This window comes from Plectropomus leopardus, chromosome 6, assembly GCF_026936395.1.
Source record: "Plectropomus leopardus strain MGB_pleo_1.0 chromosome 6, ASM2693639v1, whole genome shotgun sequence".
Lineage (NCBI taxonomy): Eukaryota > Metazoa > Chordata > Actinopteri > Perciformes > Serranidae > Plectropomus > Plectropomus leopardus.
Window position 1 is genome coordinate 16,862,905 of NC_142181.1, and position 21,595 is coordinate 16,884,499.

At 38.3% G+C, this 21,595-nt stretch overlaps 1 protein-coding gene across 3 annotated transcripts in view; it reads left to right on the forward strand.

Annotated features, from left to right (window-relative positions):
• Positions 1-21,595, forward strand: part of vps53 (VPS53 subunit of GARP complex) — a 357,717-nt gene that overhangs the window by 158,925 nt on the left and 177,197 nt on the right. The window contains exon 1 of one of the 3 annotated variants that reach the window (XM_088078883.1): positions 4,329-4,880. The exons of 1 other annotated variant lie outside the window; for it this stretch is intronic. The gene's annotated coding sequence lies outside the window, so the exon portion shown is untranslated. Of the gene's footprint in view, positions 1-4,328; positions 4,881-21,595 lie in introns of those variants that run through there. One more of the 3 variants, XM_042486659.2, reaches the window with a different exon arrangement.

A 21,595-nucleotide genomic window follows, 5' to 3' on the forward strand; every position in this document is an offset into this window, starting at 1 on the left:
GCTTCCACTACAAAAGGCTTGTGGTCAAATGCCTCCCAGACCACCTCAGCACATGGTTTGAGTGAACGGATCAAAATCCATCTTGGTGGTTGCTTAAATATGTATTTAGTGCTGTCCATTTGTGATCAGATTACCCAAAATTCTATTTAATACCAGGTCTAAACAGCCTCTGAGTGATTGATAGTATCAGTAATTTTTTGAATTAGTTCATTATTAACCGAGAGATGGGATCAGCATTTTTTTTTTTTTAAATGGTCTGTTATTGAGTGAGAGTGCTGCAGCTGGCAGTAGCAAAACAGGCTGCAATGTAACCACACAGGGCATATCCACACCATCTTACATCTACTAAAAGTGCTTGTTTTTGCCACTGACAGGCTCAAATTATTATTGTAAGGATCTGAAAACATTATTAAAAGGAACCCTATAGAGATAGAGCTTTATGTTAAAGAGTAAGATCCTTTTTATTTCACCAAAAACAGCCACTAAATCATTATCTTCAAACCAACCAGGCTACTTTTAAATAAGAAATCATTTTAGCGTGTATGCAGTCAGTGTATTTTAACATCTAGTGTGAAATTAGGGTTAAATTTCAACCAAACCACAGTTGGTAATTGTTCAATGTTGAACAATTAAAAGATGAACCAGGTTTTGAACCCTGTTTTTTCATTTTTATTTTGTTGCTTTTGAATTTAATTACAGTGCTTTTTGTAATTATAAAATCACTGTTTATTAAAATGATGGTTTTGGAGATGCTGATTTTGGGGCCATTTCTGGATAAACAAAAAGGATCTTCAACAAAACAGTCTATCCTATAGAGATTTGTTTTATAATGCTGTCAGATACTTAGAATACAAAATGCTAATCTAAACATATCAGTAATAAAAATAAGCACTTTGAGTGGCTGAAAATTGTCTGTGCACATATGCCCTGAGTGGCTTTATTGCAGCCTGTTGTTGCTGCTGTAGTCCTCTTGCTCAATGCTGGACCAATTTCAAAAATTACTGTTCCCATTAGTCACAGAGACACTGGAACAAAGCAGAAAAAAATGAAAAAAAAGTGTAAAAAATCAGTGGACATAAATATGGCATTACATTTTTTTACATTACATTATGTAATTGATGGTTTTACCAAAAGCAACTCACAATTAGTGCTATAAACCATTTGTCTACAACCCCAAAAGTGCAAGAATCATGCAAGCACACCAATAATCAAATATGCTGATCTATTTCAAGAGCTACATCTAGATACAGCTGGAAAAAAAGAGGTTTTTGTTATGATTTATTTTTTGTTTTATTTTATGACCCAAGAGGTAGGACAAATTAGTTTTCAGTCTGTGAGGGACGATTTGTAGATTTTCTGCTGTCCTGATGTCAATGGGGAGTTTGTTTCACCATCGTGGATACAGGACAGCAAGCAGTCGAGAATTTGTAGAGCAGTAGCTGCCTCCCCTTTGTATATTGAGGGAGTACCACGCCGGTTGTTAGCAGAGCTGGGGTGTACGGTTTGACCATGTAGTGGCCTGAGCCATTCACAGTATGATAGACAAATACCAGTGTCTTGAATGGGATTCGAACAGCCACCAGGAGCCAGTGCATGGTGCAGAGAAACAGAGTCGTGTGGCAGAATGTGGTCACTTAAGGCTTCAAGCTAGATCCTCACCTTTCTTCCTGAGAAAAAAAGCACACGGTAATGACAAAGAAACATGTTCTTAAACTTTTAACCGTGTCAATATCAGCAGATAGAGATTTGCCTTGAACCTTTTATGCCAACATAACAATGCCATCTTGACAAGTCAAATGGAAATCTTAACATCTACCCAAATCCATGACAGCTGATGATGAGGGTCATGTCTGATGACTGAAAGCTTTATAAATGGACATGAAAGTTATTGTTTTAGGCTAATTGGTCTTTCTGAGGCCAAGAATGAACTTTGAACCTCAGTCTTCTATCCTGATCAGCAGAAAACTCCTGGGGCTGGAGTTAGGTGTGACTCCATGTTGTGATGGTGATTTCTGGACAAAACATGACACTGTATTAAGTTAGACAAGGACATTATTTGTCAGTAGTCACCCGTGCTTTCTGTATCAATCTGCAGAACATGTATTCACCTTCAAACAGTGGCATGTCTGTCTAAGATAAAGATAGTGAAGGGGTTTGAGTTGGTGTTTAGCTTAGCTGTACCAATACCATGAGAAGGAAAGGCATCCTCATCCATTTTCATTTCTCATTTGTGTAGATACACACTTGTGGATTAAGCCGTTCTACACACCAGAACCAGTTTAGAAAACAAATCCTACTGAGACACTCGGTCAAAACTGATGAACATGAGATGTCCAAGGACTGTCTTTTATGGAGTTTACAGCTCAAATTCCAACCATCCTGACAAACTCAGATTGATCCGTGCTCCCTTAATTACATCAACTATATGTAAAATTTATGACACAACACCTACATGGTCCTAAGGAAGCAGTGTCTATGGAGATTACAGGTTTAAAACAGATACAGCTAATAGCCACTGGCTACTGAATTTAGAGTGAGGTGTGTGTGGCTATCCGCCTCAGCTGTTGTTTTGATTAGTGTCATGTTGGATAGCACTGGTTCCTGTGAGACTGCAGGTCTTGCATCAGTGAATCTATTGTTTAAGCTGAGTGTATATACCAAGACTTTAGGGCCCTTTTAACCTCTTTGAGAGAAAGAAACAACTCAATGAAGAGCCCGTTTTTTTCAGGTCAGGCTTTAACCTGACTCTGTATTTTTATCCTTTAATACATCCTGGCATTTCCGGCTATTAATTAGAGCTAACACTATATTTTTTCTTAAATCAAGGGATATCGATTAGAAGTTTAGAAAACAATGAATTGAATATTAACTTCTCTGTATAGCTGGGAAAAGAAGTGAAAACTCTGAACAAAGGGAGCCCTGCAGTCACAGATTTTTAATTCTACTCAAAAACAAGTGAAACTTTTTTGGAGTGAGTTTATCTATTGAACGTGTGTGTATTTATTGTGGTGGTTGTGGTTGTTGAAAATTGGATTTTGTACCAGTTACATTAATAAATGTGCCCACAAAAGGAAATAGAGTTTTTTTGGTTATATATCCATCTACTTTTTGAAATGTTTTGATAATTATGTGCAAAGATCAAATTGGTTGTAAATCTGTCAACCAATATTAGTTATTATCCACTTGACTGATGAAAACCGCCCAAAAAGCTGTGACCATTAATCTTCAGCAATACACTCAGGCTGTAGTATTATTTGGACCAGCTTGCACAAAGAAAATATTCTCATATTGTATCACACTGATCCTGTTTCACATTAATTTGCAATTTATTTACCATACATTATAAATCACATAGAGCACATGGGCATCAATAATGCAACCCAAACTTTAACAACAGAAGTAGGTCTGATTTGATAAAAGTCTGCTAACTTAAGAAATAAAGATTTAAAAAGTTTCTCCTCAACCTGAGGGAATTTACAGAAACCTTAACAAAGTCTCGTCAGGGTAAGAAAGTCAGATTTTAGATTTAATCATATAAACATCTTCTTTCTTTACTCCCTACATCTGATTATTTAAGAGTTATAATATTAAGAAAAAAAAATATTTCGATTTTTTTAATTGATTATTTATGTAGGCCTATTTGATATTCATAACACATCTTCAACATGTTACTAGTACCGAAAGGAAAATTACTAATTACTAATTACTTTTTTTGTAATTGTTAGCTAGGTTGTTTATTTTGATTAAGAAAAAAAGTGCTGTATTTTGACTGTAGAGTTGCAACAAGTTACTTTTTGGGCGGGTGGGGGCTCTTGGGGCTTGTTAAGGGCACTTAATGTGCTAGAACCGCCACTGTGTAAATGTTCAGGGCTGGCTCTGGCCATTAGGTGCCCCAGTCGAAAAAAGAAACGTAAACATAAATAACTTATAACTTGCCTGTTGACATGTGTCAGTCAGGCTTCTCTCCCTCTCTGAGCTGAGGTGCGCATCTGTAATTCATCCCCGACTTTCACTTTCAGTGCGCAGCGCCGTCAGTGCTCACGGTGCAGGCTGGTCAGGGACAAGTCAAATGATGAGAAACAACAGGGGCGTTGAGATTATGATTATCTCTTTCTTTGTGTGTTCATTTGTCATTCCCGAGGCAGAACGTGAGGAAAGGGCAGCAAATTACTGTCGGTTTTTTTTTTCCTTGAGCACGACCAGCATGTGGCGCTCTAGGCGACCGCCTATATCGCCTTTATCAAGAGCCGCCCCAGGGTCAGCCTACATTTACCGGCCCAATGAAAGGGAGTGGGAGGGGGTGCAGAATGGCAGTACTTGGGTCCGAAACACCGAGCCAAGTATCTGGTGAATATTACAAATGCACAAAAGTGCAATGAAATTAGTTAACATAGTTGTTATGGCAAGCATTCCTGTACCTGGATATAGCTAAATGAGTCATCGATTAAGGTAGATGCACCTTTTTTAAAGTTTCACCCGCTGAGCACGCCAGCAAACTAAATCAAACACACCTAGGACACTGCGTGATGCAGGTGCGCACTGTGTTAGTCTGACTTGGGCTAACATGCTAGAGTGCCCACATAGATCCACCGGAGTTTTTGCTTTTACTGTCACTGTGGATTTTTTACCTTCCATGAGCTGTGTGAGGACTTTCTGCAGTTTTTGACATTGATTTAAGGGCTTTCAGCTGTTGGAAAACTTCGAAGAGTGCAGTGGGACAGAGAGGCCCAGTGGACTGGTTACAGTGGCACAGAGAGGACGACTGGACTGGTTATATTAACGTTTTGCATCGAAAATGAAAAAGCGCAGAGGATGAACGTGGAGCCGATTAAAAGAAGGGCTACGCGGTGCACAAATCTCACAGACTAACCTTCACAGGGGTGAGTACAACATCTCCAGATCATAATGTCATCCACTGCTCGCTATGCAGCACTGAGTGTGGACGCGTCGGTGTAATGCGTGCAGTGTCCCCGTTGCTGTCGGTGATGTTCGTGGCTGCAGCCGCTGTGCTGATTTCATTCTGCTGTTGGTTATATAGTTGAAAGGTTATTACGTTTGTGTACTTTTTTATTTAGTGTAGGTAATTTTTGTCTGAGTTTTGTCTCTGCTCTGTGTAACTGGTGAGACTACTGATGGATTATCAGATGTAAAGGCTGAAAAGTGCTGTCTGTAAAATTTAAATTTGCTGTTGGTTTGGACATAAGTGGACACCTTGCTTTTGTTATTCTACTAGTGTAAGGATTGCAGCATTGGATATTTAATGAGATTTTAAAACCTCCGTTTAAAATTGTAGAACAGTAAGGAGAAGGCCTAAGTGGAGTGCTTTTAAACTTTACTTTTTACTCTTATTGTTTTACTTCTTACACATGTATTTTTCTTTTACCAAAGTACTTTTACCCGTGGGCGACTTGAGTAAAATTTCTTAAACTTGAGCACAATATTCCAGCAGCCTTCTTTTTCCACCTCTGCCTCCACTCAACTTCCTAGCAAAATTTCTCCTCTACATGACTGTAGTTTTACAATAAGTAATTGTGAATTTATGACATTTTAGGCTAAAACTTTCAGTTCAATGTATTTGTTTGTGCACACTGAACTGCAACATGCAGCACTGAATAAGACTACCTTAACTAATTCCAGGTGAAGGGAAATACGCTTTCATATAATAGACAGAAGTTATTCATCAGAGCGGGTTTAAATGATAAATTATCTTACTTTCCTTTTTGTTAAATTGGGCCTTACATCAATTGGCATAGATGCAGATCTTCCCTTGACTACCTGACTATACACTTATTCAGGTACAGTGCTTTCATTTTTTTCCACCCTTTAAGACTTTGGAAACACCATTTGTCATTGTTTTATACTAATACACCACACAAAAACATGCACACACACACGGACACATACATATATAGACACAACTGCTAACAATTGCTTCTCAGTGAATATGCATTTATAATGAAATGTGTAAATCACACTTTTTGAGTTATTATCTTTAAGTGAGCAAGTTTTCAGCATCTGAATCACTCAGTGCATTAACTTCATTTGAATTAGACGTGTGGGAGTTGTCAACCAGTCAAGTTGTGTCTGTTCTGTCTGTCAGGACTCATTGCTCTATTTTTGTAACTTAAGGCACGACTCAAAGCACAGTCTGTAGAACAGGTCAAGGGAGCTAAGACTTTAACTATTTTTCTGATCATGTTCAAATTTGGAATGCAAATGAATTGAAAACTATCTTTGAAATCATGGTGGTGAGCAAAAAAAGCGTGGCCTCTTACTCAGACAAAGCTCAGCAGCTTCTAAAACACTCATTTAATCTTTGTAGAGCTTGTCAGCTATGTGCAGAAAGCAGGCTGTAATTATTTTAATTCGTTTAAAAATCATGCAATTTTCCCCCCATTGAACTACTCTAGTCATCTCTAAACTACATATCCAGCAACAGTCTTATTGCTTACTTACAGCAACTCAAGAACAGCATAGATAATTCTTTACACCTTGACCTCCTTGTCTCACTAGATGTAAAATAATTTCCTGGATCCTTTGTCATTAATGTTATTTACTACCATATTGATTTTCTCTCTTCCTGCTCTCTTAAATTCTTGAATGATAAAAAAAGATTACTTTTTAGAAAATCTTCACAGATATTTAATCCTTTTATTGGCAAAATTGAATTGCAAGGCTTAAAAAAAACTGCATATCTACATCTAGGTCCCTGTTCTTTTAATGTCTCTTTCTTTGCTCTTCAGTTTCTTTCATTTGTTTACCTGATTGTTTCTCTATTTTTTGACACTTGATGATTATTACAGGCTGGGCAAAAAATGGATATATTGATATTGATATCAGTTGTCAGATAAATGACTTGTTATATATCCGCATACCGGATATTGGCAAAAAAAAATCCAATATCGTACATCCCTAAAGTTTTAGTATTTTATTTACACTACAGAAGACACTTGATTATCACTAAAATTAGGACTGCACTGGCGAACTTTTCAGTAGACACGGTGCTTCCTGGCTGACTAAAAAGCATGATGATCATAATGCTTTTTATGAGCCTGTTAACACCTGGTATTAACATGCGTCTTGGGTGATCCCATCACAAGTGGACAGTTTTAAACTGTAAGTTCACACCTGGCATTACAATGTATAATGTGACCACTTGTTATTGATGTTGTTTTGAAGCCGTGGGAGTTTTGTCGTGCTATATATACCCTCGCAGCCTTTACTGTTTCAAAGGAATAAAATCTTGTTTAATTGTGTGGCTGCATTCATTTGCAGCCCCTCCTTGCCCTGCTCCGAGCTGCCCTGCTCTCTCAGTTTTTCATGAAACAAGCGCCACCAGGAGACTACTGCTGCAGGAGTGTGAGCTTCATGTAGGGGACAGTTGTGAGAGTCTTCTTTACCACACAGACAGCTACAGGGCTAATTGTTACAGTCTAGCTGGAGAAATGGGTTCGCATTATCTGTATGTCAATTTTTTTGTTTAAGGACCCTGATGGTTTCTAGCAAAGAATTTGCCTTGTTGCCAAGGTCAGCTCATGGACCATGGGGTTTGTTTGGCGACCATCTTGAATTGATGTCCAAGCGAATGGCGAAAATCACCAGTTTTCATAACTTCTGATCAAAGTCTGTTGTCCTGTGGTGTGTCCTGTTTTTAAATATAATTTAAAACCATGGGATTTAAGAGAACAGCTTAACTTCTACAGCTGCCAGCAGCTCACCATCATTCCCAGTTAAAGAATGGGTGAAATCAAAGCAAGGCAGTTAGGCCCCCAAATCATTACAGTGGCCCCTGATAACACTGAAAGCAGCAGAGAGCAGCTGGATGAGAGACAGAGCAATGCATCGTTTTATTTAGATTTCTGTCTAAAGACTGACTAAAAGTGAAAGTCTGTGGAGCACACCTTCATATAATAGTAGGGGAAACACTGACCAGGTGTACACAGGGCTTATATCCACCTGGCATCAACATTGGCCTCTCCTTCTAAAACAGATACAGATTACTTTTTTATGCCAGGTACGAATGGGGCCCAAGAGAACAGTGTGCTCTTCTATATTCTTCTCCTCTGTTTCTGTTCACTATCAGTTAAGTAAAGTTGAAAGGTGATGATTGTTTATTTAACACCTCAAGGCAAGGACACAAGACAAGAAAGCAAACGAAAATCTGAAAGGGTTTTGTGCAAACCATCTATTATCCACTGTCTGTGCATCTCTGCGAGTGGGTGCCTCATCTCAGATGTGTTTGTGTGTGTGGAATGATGTTGTCCAGCCCACCGAGTCCATTAAAAGGATTATGAAGATGTGTGTAGCCCTGTTGACAGCCATTTAGTGCTGGAGTTCAGAATATTATAGCCGCCATTATCAGATCGCCCAGCCAACGGGACACGTCACACACAAGCCCATACAGACAGTATATAGTAAACAACATTTGATTCTATATCTCTCAACACACCGCTGTTAATTAGGAGGAAAATGGGCAACTGCTAATGGGCTGTCACTCATCATAAAAGTACTAAGCCAAATGTCGAGAAAATATTACACATACAGAATCTGCCAAACACTAAGAAAACATCACACATTAGAAAGTATAGGCCAAATACAAATGTCATATTACTCATGAAGAGTAGTGCCAAGAACTAACAAAACACCACACGAAGTGAACAGGGCTGATATGAGCAGTGCATAAGAGAGTAGAAAGAAAAGGACAAACAGTAACGGGCATTACGCATACAAAATCAAGCCACACGCTATTGCAACATCACAGAATTGAATAGAGCTAATGGAAGTATGGGATCACATCTTAGATACAATAGGCCCAGTGCTATAAAAGCACATTACGACTATGCCTCAGACGGAGAATTTAAATGGAAAAGTTGGACTAATACATCACACATGAAAAACACATGAAAGTCAAAGTTTAAAACTCACTTGGGAAATTACATATCTAACAGTAATAATAATGTCTATCACACAAGACTTATTGTACTGTATTAGCACAGCCTGATGTAGGCACATGCATAACAGAGCCTCAGGGAAAAAAACATGTCAAAACACATTATAAAGCCTACTTATAATGCACTTTTCAGTGGGCAGTGGTCAAACCAAGGAGCCGAACTTTCTTCATGTTCCTCTTCATCCTGGATTATAACAGGACATTGAACATGAACACCAGAATAGCCTAATGCTAAGTAGCTGTCACGCATTATGCTAAGTTACAGCTGGAATAAAATGCATCATCTGACCAGAGACAATTTTCCCACCCTGGCAGCTACAGCTGCAGCGTGTTGGCTCATTTCACTGAGAACAGAACATTGGGTGGCGAAAGGAGCTGCATCAGAACGTCAGACACTAATGTCACGATATCAGAACAACTAGAAAGCATCCTTGTCAAATGTGTTTGGGTAACAAGACAGAGCAGAGCCTGCTAATGAGAATGTGCCACAGTCGAAAACCTAACTATTGTGATCCCATATACAATGCTGAACATCATTAAGACAAAGTGGATGAAAAGTAACATGAAAGAGGTAAATGGCTCCTATTAAAAGGGCCCTATACAAGAAGGAGTTACATAAAAATCTAAATGGATGTGCTCAGAGCTCAGCCACACTGGAGAGACTTCTTTGTCCCTATTCTGCCTCTGTGGCCTTCAGCTGATGTGAGAAAAACAGATGACAGAGAGGAGGGGAAGACAGGAGGAAGAGGAGGGAAGTGTGAACTGATTGTGGAGGTGCGGGCAGAGTAGACAAAGAGAGAAAAAGATGGAGAAGGAGAGGAGCATGTGGAAAGAGAACAAGAGGCGCAGGGTTGGAGTGGTTTAATTGGTTTCCAAGTTATTGTTTGTCTGCTTAACATTTTAATCCATGATGTAATTATTTGATTACACCTACTAGAAATGTTATCAGGCTATTGTTAGTTGCTATTGGCCCCCGCACAATTGCAAATTGAGTTAGAATGGACTTGGCTTTCAGCTCTAATCAGTTTCTGTAAGAGCAGATCAGGGGAAAATAGACGAATAGGGAAAAAAAAAGATAAACAAAATCAGTGATGGGGCGTTTGTGTGGAAATTTGTATGATTTCATGCTGCATGCCTCTGTTCCATTTCCAGCACTACCCCCCCCCCCCCTTTCCCTAGAAGACAAGCTGTTTATAATTTGCGTTTAACATGATTCATATTCTATCTAAATGAATTTATCTTGAACACATTGTCAGACAAGTTGCACCCAGTAGGATTCCAACCCTGGCAGCGGAACTGAAGGCATGTTCTGTTCTGTACAGCGACGTAGCTAGAGAAATGTGTGTTAAAAATATTCCTTGACATATTAGCATATTATAATAACTTGAGTTAAATCATTAATTCCCATGAAAAATATAATTTGCACTCACTGATAATTCCACTGATCTACAAATTAAAACAACATATAATTCTATGAATTATTGATAAGCTGCAGTGCAATTGTACTTGTGATGGTTATTTCTAAGCTTCAGTCATGTATGATCTTATACTGCATGTTCATTCATTAAGTCTGCGATTTTTCACTTAGGTCACTCACAAACTAGCAGACTTGTAGGGGATGTGCTGAAACTTAAGATTTCTCAACAACACCGTGGGACGGCTGTGGTCAGATTAACGCACAAAAAACATTTTTTAGTCATTGTCATGGCCAGATCCAAACCCCTTTCCTCATGCTAACACTTCCTAGACGTTCTGTATGCAAAGTAAGATATGTGGTCCATTGCACCTTATGGACCCCACCTCCCAAAGTGTCGGCATTCCTTGGGGTGGAGATTTTGATTGGAGCGGCATCCTATCTGGCTCTTCCAATCCAGTGGGTGCAGCTGTGACTCAAAACTCAAGGAAAAGATCATGTTTTGGCAAAAAACACAGACATTTGGTAGCTCAAACACAACTGGGAAACATAACGATGTGTCGGTGAAAAGCAGATTTCGTGTCACAAACATTGTTAGGAATTCCGTGAAGGGTTACTGTAAGCAACCCTGTCGAAAAATAATGTTTGTATGTTAACATTTTTGCAAACTAAGGATGCCATACATTTGTACATTTTTTGGTAGTGGAATATGATGAAACTTCTCAACAATTCTGTGGTGAAAGTGTGGTCCGGTTTATCACAAAAAATCACTTTGTTACACTTACGCGAAGATCATGTTTTGGCTTAAAGAACCAAGGTTCAGTGGCTCAGACACTACTGGGAAATATTGAAATGTTTCACTGAAAAACAACAAGTTTAGTGACTGAAATCCCACAACTTGTTGCTAAAAAATATTCCGGGTTTGGTTTGCCAAACACAGGTGGAAACACCGCAGAAGCTCAACCAAAAACAGCTGGTGCTGCCGTTTTTTGAACAGTGATCTGCAGGGGTCTCCACCTTCCAGTGATAAATGTCAGCTTATATATTTTGTCACTTTAGAAATGTCAATATGATACACATAAAATGTGCAAATGTATCGTGTTTGTGGTTTGCAGAAATGTATCATGTGAACATTTTGTTCTAACAACTGGGCTGCATTTAAATTGCTAATTAGAAGCTACCAGTAACCTGCTCTGTATGCGATCTAATTACTAATGAGCTAATTGCCTCTAAATTATGTGCACTTCTTGCTGCTGTGAACAATGGTAGCTGTTCAGAAAAAAGTTTCAATCTGACTGACTGAGAATACCCTTAAATCACTATCAACCTTTTAATGCTGATGGAGAAATGTGCTCAATTCTATTGTAGCCTTTGACACTATTCAATTCATTTAGACAGACTTGAGCATTGAGTAAGTATTAAGTGATTTTCTACTCATTTCTGTCAAAGGGGAAAATTAGCAATTACAGTTGTGTCTCATGGCTAGTATGGCGTGTCTCAGGGGTCAGTCTGAGTGCCAGTTTTATTCTCCTGTTTCATGGGTCTTTTTTTTGCTGATGTCAGAACTGTCTGGAGGATAAAAACAGGGAAAAAATAAATGGCAACAAAATCTGTCATCTTAGAAATTCTGGTCATGCATATCATAAGACAAATTCAGTCGTCTACTGGTTTCCTGTCAACATATCAGTGTCATTGCAAGGAAATTTTGTATGTTTAATAGCAATGTCACAAAGCTTATCTAATATGTTTTATACTCTTTGAAAATTGCAAAAAAAACACACACATGCTTTTATGTATTTTATATTTTTAATGTCATTTCACTTGTCTCATTAAAATTGCACTAGCAGACTAAATAGTGAGGCTTTTTACCCAAACTTGGAGGCATTGCATCTACTTTAGCCTCTTTACATTGGCTCCCAGTGCTTGAGGATTTATTTTTACATGGTTTTGATTGCCTTTAAGGCCCTTCGTGGCTTGGGTCTTTGCTATATTTGACCTTTCTGCTCCATATAAGCTTCAGGTCCTCAGGCAAAGGTCTTTTTTGTCTGTTCAAGAGTCCAAGCTTAAAGCGGAGCCTTTGCCATTAGGGTCCCTGAGGCTCTGGGATGACCTTCCCGGGGAAATAAAATTGGCTGAGTCAGTGACACTTTTTCTTCTTTTTTCTGGACAGCACTGGACAGCTGTCCTTAATTTATTTAATTTTAATAGCTGTTGTGAATGTTGCAGTGGAAACCAGCTGAGACTGCGGACCCTAGCTGAGAAATTTTATATATATATATATATATATATATGAGTTGGAGGTCACATAGGGGTATAGGGGTTACTTCACCAAATATATATATATATTTGGTGAAGTAACCCCTATGCCCCTATGTGACCTCCAACTCACCCTGCATCCACCTACACATACGTACACACACACACACACACACACACACACACACACACACACACACACACACACACACAAACACATATACAAACATAACTGCATCTTTTCACCCATATATCGAGATCACAATAGCCCACACAAACACACACTCGTCTGTTATTCTGCCCACAGCTCACTGTCCTTTAATTACTAATTAGTTCCACTAGATTTAGGCAGAACACTACTGCAGAAATACACTGCATGTACATCAGCGTCAGTGTTGTTCTATTTGGCATGCATCTTTCTCTGCATTCTGAGCATGTTTGTGTGTGTGCATGTGTGTGTCCGCGTCTGTTTTTGTGTGAAAGAGACAGACAGGTCTAGTGCCGAAGGCGATCACAGTCCTGAAACATTTATATCTCATTACCCATAGAGGGGTTGGGGGGGGGAGAGAAAGACAGAGAGAGAGAAGAAGGGAGGTAGAGACAAAAAAAGAAGCAGGGGTAGAGAGACAGAGGCGCTGGACAGATCAAAAGGACAAAGAAAGAGAGGGGTAGAGACAAAAGAAAGTAAAGACAAAAGAAAGAAAAAAGGATAGAGGTTTTTGAGAGTTGATGAAGGGTGCAGAATGCAGGGTGTGAGACATTTGATGGCATCTAGCTCTTGTTCCCTTTGAGGTTGAAGGTAGTTATTTTGAGTCACTTTGGACAAGTGTTTGCCAGAAGAATTAAATCTAATATAATGCAATGACATTAATAGATGGTGTGTGTGACATTAATGATGACTTTGTTCTATTTGTGTGCCCGTAAGCCATGACAGTGTGACAGTGAGCCAGCATGCACAGTACCAGGAAAGTAAAGCAGCTAAATGAAATTATGAATCCATCATTAGTTGTCTTATTTGCACCTGTGCATTTCCAGCAATGGCGGATCAAATTGATTTCTATGACAAAGATCTATTGTGTCGGATGACTTTCTCCAGTTTTTCTCCTAAAAATGACATTTATATGCAACTAATTTAGAACAGTAAATACCTTTTTGACGGAAACAGAATGCCGAATGAGTGCTTTTTATTAACATAATGAAGAAATGCTGCTATTTAAAGTTGTCAGTTACCGATGCCTGGTTAGTGACACTTGGAGTTGGATACCAACGTGCCAAAGCACCGTTTATGTAGTGCGCTGGTATGTATGGCATACTATGCTAGTACGGTATATCATGTGCTTTACATGATGTGTGTATTTTAAGCCAAACCATGATATATTTTTCTAAACCAAACTATTTTGTAGCCTAAAACTAAGAAGGTAAACCTAAAATCATGTATGGATTGAAAGTGTAAACTGTAATTCCAGAGAAAACAGAACTTTATTTTAAAATGACACATGACACTCACGTGTAATGAGCCAAAATTGATACGCCTTCCTATACCATCCAAAACTGCAGTTGTAGGGGTACCTATAGGGTCATAGTGATGTGTTACAATGTGTTGTATTAAACATGTCAGCAAAATGTTCATTGACAACATATTTCATTTGTTGAAATGGCACGCTTGCGATACATTATCTGGTGTCCTGCACTGTGTACATCGACAGTCATAAATAACGATACAGCCAGTCCACTGTGATCTGACAGACACATTCAACAGTGTGCATGTTTGGTGGTTTCTGACTCACACATCAAATATCCAAAGAGAAAATGTGAACATGAACACAAGATCAGAGTGTGTGAGTGCAAGACTCCTGCAGGTCCTGCAAATCCTAGTTTGTAGTTTTGTCTCTGTCTTTTTAAACTCTGCGGGAAGATGCATGCAGATGGATTTAGAGTGCTGCAGGCAAAATGAAAAATATCTGTTGCTAAAAAATGATTTAGCTTGTATTTTCGTGTGCTTTGTAATTAAGAAGTACACACATATAACCTTTCTAATGAGGGCACACACACACACACAGAGAGAGAGAGAGAGAGAGAGAGAGAGAGAGAGATAGTATTTAATGTGGAAGAGGCACATTGTACATTTTCTCATCATCAGTGGACAATTTTTAACAAAATGGCATAACTTTTATGCCTTCAAGCCATATAAGTTAAATGTTAGAGTGAGGCTACAGAGTGTATTATTTTAGCTTTATTTTCCCCAACTATCCTCTCTGATGTATTTACCCCCTCCTGTGCAATATATCTGTTGTTATTGGTGTTAAGTGTCTCCACTGGTGGTGGTGAAACAGTATTTTCACCATCCTTAAGGTGATACATGAAATATATATTTTTTCACAAAAATACAAGGCAGTAGGTTTAATTTCAACATTGGCTGGGACACATATTAAGTGGGGGACCTGTGGGTCCTTCCCCAGGAAATGTTGAGGGTCAAACACTTAACTTTCTGCATTCAAAAGTTTATTCACTAATTTATGGTTTTTGTGTAAAGGAAAACACAAAATTCAGGCAGCTAGTGACAATTCAAAATATAATTGAATATAATGCAGTAAGATTCTCAGGCATCTTGTATTACTTCAAGTATTTATTTCCTCTAGATCAACTTTTCTCATTAAATGCTATCTCTTAGTCAACACACGTGTAGGCATGATTTACTCATCCACACAATTTTTGTGTTTTGTTTGGGGAAAGTAACCTCTTTATATGTGAATGTGGCATCTATTCATGTCAATAATACATAAATGAATTTAAAATAATTTACATATCCCAGGACTTTAATAGTTCACCTTCAGTTTCAGGAAGATTTCTGCTGGTCTTCAAAACTTAAAATATATAATCTACACATCTGCATTCAGTGAGAAGTGGAGAATTAAGTTATAATTCTTTAAAGAAAAAAAGAAGAATTAAATCATAATTTAATGAGAATGAAGTAATAACGTTTGCACAATGTCTCAAGAAAAAAAATCTACCAGTTCTACAGTATGCTGTGTATTATTTTTTGGCTGGTAGGGTAATATCCCCTTCAGACCGCCTGACAAACCCAGAACCCTGTTTGGGAATCTCTCAGGAGGAGGCAAAGTTTAAGTGGCTGTGCACTGCTCTTAGTTGTGGGTGGAATACTAAAATTGACTGAAAACACTTCTGATCAAATATATTTGTTTGTGTGATATTAAAAAACAAAATGCACTATCCCTTGCCAAATCAACTCTAGACACAATTTGTCTCATATTTTCATGTACAGAAGTCTTGAGGATGATGTGAACAAGTTTGCTCAAATATTAGTAGGGACAATTCCATCCTTACAAATCAGTGGTAGTGACATGTCCCTACCGTCCATATGCAAACCTATGCCCTTGATCAATGACACATTGAAATGAGGCCTTTTAAAGCTGATGGCTGTGGAGCTGCTTACTGTCCACTTGTGGACAAGCATACATATTCCTCAGTGGCAAATGAAGCTAATATGGTCAGCTATTGTAGCACTGCAAGTAACAAAAACTGCATTAATAGTTTGGTTATATCTAAATGAAAACATGACAAGAACATAGTGAAGTGGATAAATTATCTAAGAAAGCCATTGAAGAGTGGCACAGCACAATTCATCTGTTTGTCTTTGAGAGGCTTGTGGTTCAAAAAACTGTTAGGTACCAAGCAAATTAGCTTAGTTTATTGAAAAGATGTATTTGCACCATTGCCTCTAGCTCAACTGTCTGCAAACTCTTCTTTTTGTGGAGCAGTTAATACTCCAACAGAGGAGGGCTAAATAAAAGGGGCTGGTGCAGCACAGTAAATAAGCTATGACAGTTTCCTTCATTCTGGACTCTCTAGCTCTGTGTTCTCTCGATTAAACAGTCTGTACTGCCCACACAGTACTGAGGAGAGGTTGAATCAGCCACTGTAAGTGAAATCACCTGTGTGGGTTTGTCATGTGTGTGCAGAGCCTTCAACTATTGAACAGAGGCAACATAGGTTGGTAAAGTACATACTGTATTTCTTCCTTGTGAAACAAATGTGCAGGTGGATGTTATTGTGTGTCTGTTCAGTCTGAGGCTTTGAAGGTGAATGAAGGTTTTGTTGAGCCCTTACGCCCACATTGTCTTAATATGCCCATGTGTTAAAGTGAACATTTGAAACTTCCACTTGCCTCTGTTTGCAAGATGTCCCTACAACATTTACATGTCATTTTGCCACAACATGAATGCACTGTTGTACCAGGAAGCCATGACTGTGAAGGTCTGATCACAACAGCATTCAAAACAGCAACATTTAGCACCAAGTCAATCCTTTCAGTTTTACTTTCAAAAAATGTAAACTCATTACTAATTGAGCTTATTTTTCCGAGGTTTTTATTTCTTTCATCTCAACGAAAATGCAGAGAGTAATGTGAAGCAACAGGTTGCCATACTGACATGACAAATGGTCTGTTTTTCCTCATATAACGTGTGTGGTTTGGCTCAACTTAACTCACTTTTGGTACCAGTACTTTTGTCTATTTCATTTACCAAGGAAGCTAGTACTCTCTCAGTGTAGGCCGAATTCCCTAGGTGACTATTGCAATGCTGCTTGAAACTGCCGCTGCATAATTTTTGATGTAACACACACTCATTGGCAGCTAAACAGAGGCATATCTGCACTGTGTTTCCAGGTGTTTCCAAAGAAGCATCAGGTACAAGAACCACAACTTCTGCTAATGGAAAACCAAAAAAACAGTGATTCAAGCTGAGTAATGTCATGAATTTTCATACCATGCAGTTTAAATGCAGCATTCGTTGTTTCCCCTCAAGACAATGGTGAAATAAAGCAAAGCTCATGGTCATAAATAGGGCTATAACTGACCAAACTATGTCAGCTGAATCAGTTTCTGCTGTTCAATACAAATATCTGTCCATATAGAGCAAGAATTTGACTGTTCAGTATGACATTGACATATACATACTGCATAAATAAAGTTTTCTGTACTTACTTACTTATGTAGTAAATAAACTAACTATGCTAAAGTCATATTGGAAATGTTTTTTGCCAACACTAGATGTAAAATAAAAGCCAGGGACTGTATTGTATTTAGTTGCTTTGCGTGTATATTCATCACTGTAACACCTGTTCCTGTAAATTTCCAGTAGACCACTGGTGTCAATACTGCAAATAACATCACTATTATATTACCTTTAAGTTTATTACAGTATTTTATAGTAGAATATGATGTTTACAGTAATAGTCCCCAAAGCATCAAAAGTTTTACTGAATTTTGAAAAAAAAACCCACAACTGTACATTATTGTGAGAATTTGGCTGCATTTGCTACTGTGTAGATTTCTGCTGAATGACCTGTAGTTGCCAGCGCCCAACCATTATTTTACAGTTTCAATACCGTAAATAATTTACATTACAGTATTTTAGCATAGACTGGGAGGTTTTACAGGGTATTATTAAGATTTAGAGTTTTGCAGTATTTAAAAAAAAAACCCTCTACATTACTGCTAGAATTTGGCAGACTTTGAAAGTGATAATATTTGCTCTAAAAAGCAAAAAGATTTACTGTGTGTTACTGTATATTAACAATAACTGTACATTAGTGTTTAGGTGTATTTTACAGCAGTTAGTTATAGTGTATTTCTACTAAGAAGGCAGAGGATGACGTTATCTCGTAGCCTGACCGGGTCCAGGCAAATTGAATATTCAAAAAAAAAAAACAAGCTGATCCATTGAAGGGACCACAGTCGAATGGTCTCCGACTGATTAATCAAATTTTGGGCTTTCAGGGGACAGCCCTAGTGAAAAAGGAAACCAGTGTGGACTGTTTATAGAAGCAGGATGCAAACCTGTTGTCTCGAGTATATAAAACACTGTCTCTATACTGCGTCCACCTTTACTTTTTAGTAAAAACAGTCAGTATTTGCATGACTGCCCCAGGTTGTATGCCAGGGCTGTTATATGCATTTCATTTTTTTCTGCTAAGGACAGTAGCGCATCAAGTGTCTTACGGCCTGCACACCAACAAATTTCTATTCACTCACTGTAAATAGGATGAGATGATTCCAGGCTTTACTCGTGCACTGATGTCAGCAATCGACTGCCAGGCTGCAGACCTGGCTTTGATGATTAAGCTACAAAATCATTGCATTTGTCGGTTGTTATATGATTATAATTTTCATCAATCGGCTCTCATTCTGTGACTGTCAAGCTAGTTGTGCATTTCTTTCCAGTGCCTTCAATAAATCTTAATTGTGCATCCCTCCAATACAGCAAAGGGTACTTTCTCAATTCATTCTCAATGGATAACTCTCAAGTTTAGTGAAACTGAAAGACTTTTACTGATACATTTTTCTTTCCTGAGCCTCCTTTGTCACACATTTCCCCGGCTGGAGGGGAGTTTAGTGAGATTGAGTGTGATTGTATCCTGATGCCAAGCTCTATATACACTTTATCTTGTTCAGAATCGCTCGCTGCTGCTGTGTGTGTGTGTGTGTGCGTGCGTGTGTGCGTGCGTGTGTGCGTGCGTGTGTGCAGAGTATTTCATACCTCAGATTGATCCACCTGCTTAACAGTATGACCACATGTTATTTTGGCAGAAAGAAAACTGGAAAACAGCAAGGAAACATGAACATCATAAAAAGATAATACATATTTGGTAGATTCTTCAATTAAAAAAGCCTTTTGATGTCAGATTCGGGTTGAGCTTATTAAATCACACAAACACAACACCACATTTTAAAACTCAGTAAAAAGGATAAGGCAAACAAAAACACTTCTTCTTGATTCTTCTTGATCTTTGTTAAAGGTGTGCAGAATCAAACAAGCAAAGTATGTTGCGGCACCAGAGTGAAAACACGGAGCCCAGGACACACACTGAGGACACCTCCTGTTCTCTAATCATATGTACTGAAATCTGTCAGAAATAGTTTACCACTGTGGTGTGAAGAAAAGGCAGAGGATTGTGTACTTATTTTGCCTGAGCCTTGTGCCCTGCTGGAAGATTTAATTAAGGCACCCACACTGAAGCGTGCATAATTGCACGGTGCTTTGGAAATGCGCAGCACATTCCTCAAATTAGACAGACAGATGCATACTGATGCAGGACACTATTGCAATACAGCATCCAGCCGAAAATGGTGCCACTGAGCAATACTCTGATCTTTAAGCGAAATAGAAATAATCTTAGGTTTTGCATGGCTCCATAATGTTTTGCTTTTTGTTACTTTGCACGAGCCTGACAGTATTAATTCTTCTTCTTTTTTCTTTTTTTTAATATAACTTTATTTGTCATGTTTTTGATTTAGTGTATATAAGAGACATGACAATTGTATATATGACACACAAATGTCTAAGACAAACAATATTGTCTCTGGCAACTCTAACAGGTTATTGTTAATGATGATGATGATGATGATGATGATGATGATGATGATAATAAGAATAAATAAATCAATATTAATAACAACTAAAGAATGAAACAAAAGAGAAAAAAAGGGAGGGGGGTAGTATGAATTATTTTGACAGGTCAGTGAAAGATTCATCTTTCCCTGTGGTGTGTTGGAATTTCAGTGCGTTCATCTGATAAGGGACTTAATCGACATTAAATGCCAGAATTGGTGCTTTACCTGTAAGCCACCAAGGAGCCGTGATATAATGCCACTGCATCACGGCCATTCCATTCTCACCCCTCTTCTTCTTCTCTGCCACAGAATCTCTCGTTCCTGACAGTAACCTTCTGGCAGTATTTTATGGCTATATTAGAAAGTTGATCTCACCTACACCTCTCTCCGTCTGGCTCACTGTCTGTCTCACTCTGTCTCCTTTCCCATCAGTATTTTATAGCTGATATGTCTCTTTCTCTCTCATGCACCGTCCTTCTCTCGCGCTCAGTCTTTCTCTCTCTCTCCCCCCTCCTGTCTTTCTCGGTCTCTTCAGTATTTTATAGCTGTTGTAACAGCCACCTGACCTTTCTTCTTGGTGATTACTTTATAATGAGACCACAACTCCATCCATCTCTCTCTCCTTCCTGCCCACCACCTTTCCCGTCCCCTCTAATTGCTATACATGTGTCATTTCTCTCTTTCAAAATTACTTTTATAACTTCTGTTGTAAGAGAGAGCACAGTGGAGAGTGGCATGAAATACTGTAGAGGGCTGAGAAAGGAGGAAAGGAAGATTGTAATGTACTTTATATGATAACCCAGCAGGGTTAACATTTTTAAATATTTTTCTCAAGTGGACTAAAAGCAACTGCAGATTCCCTGCAGGTTTTTTAACACCATTTGAAGCTTTTTAAAAATGTCTTGTTCCTATGAAAAAAAAAGTTGCATCTTTCAACTTCTCTTAGTTTTCAAATGATTATACATTAAATCATTTTTTTAAAAAAAGCCAACGAAGCTTATTAAAAATGTACTTATTCAAAGGACAGGAGCCTTTAAAGAGCAGAGCCTGTGTGAAATACAGCTGCTATTTATTTCCAGTGTCAGTGTTTTTTAGCAATTAACAAGCACATGTTACATACTAAAAATTAATCAAGGACATGACAGTCTTGAGGTAGGATACCGGATCCATGGCAACAGAAAACAAAAGCTATCAGTGTATAGCATGTACCAATGAATGTACACATAAAAAACAGATAAGGCTGTTATACTAAATTAGCATGATGGTATTGACTTCTGTTGTGTGCACATGCTTGCTTGCACAAAGTGTGTTGTTTAGGTTGGTCCAGCTCAATAATTGTTTTGATAATGATGAATAGTTAGCTCTATATTTTGTCATGGCAACCACTGTGTGACTTCCTCAGCTACAAAGTTGTACACTTTGGTATATGTTTCACATCAGAAGCTTATGTTCAACTCTGATGTATTATACTGACATGCCTGTGTAATATGGAAAGTGGAGCTACAATACAGTATATAACTGTTGCTGCTATGGAAATAGTTTCTGTTTGTATAAAGATCTC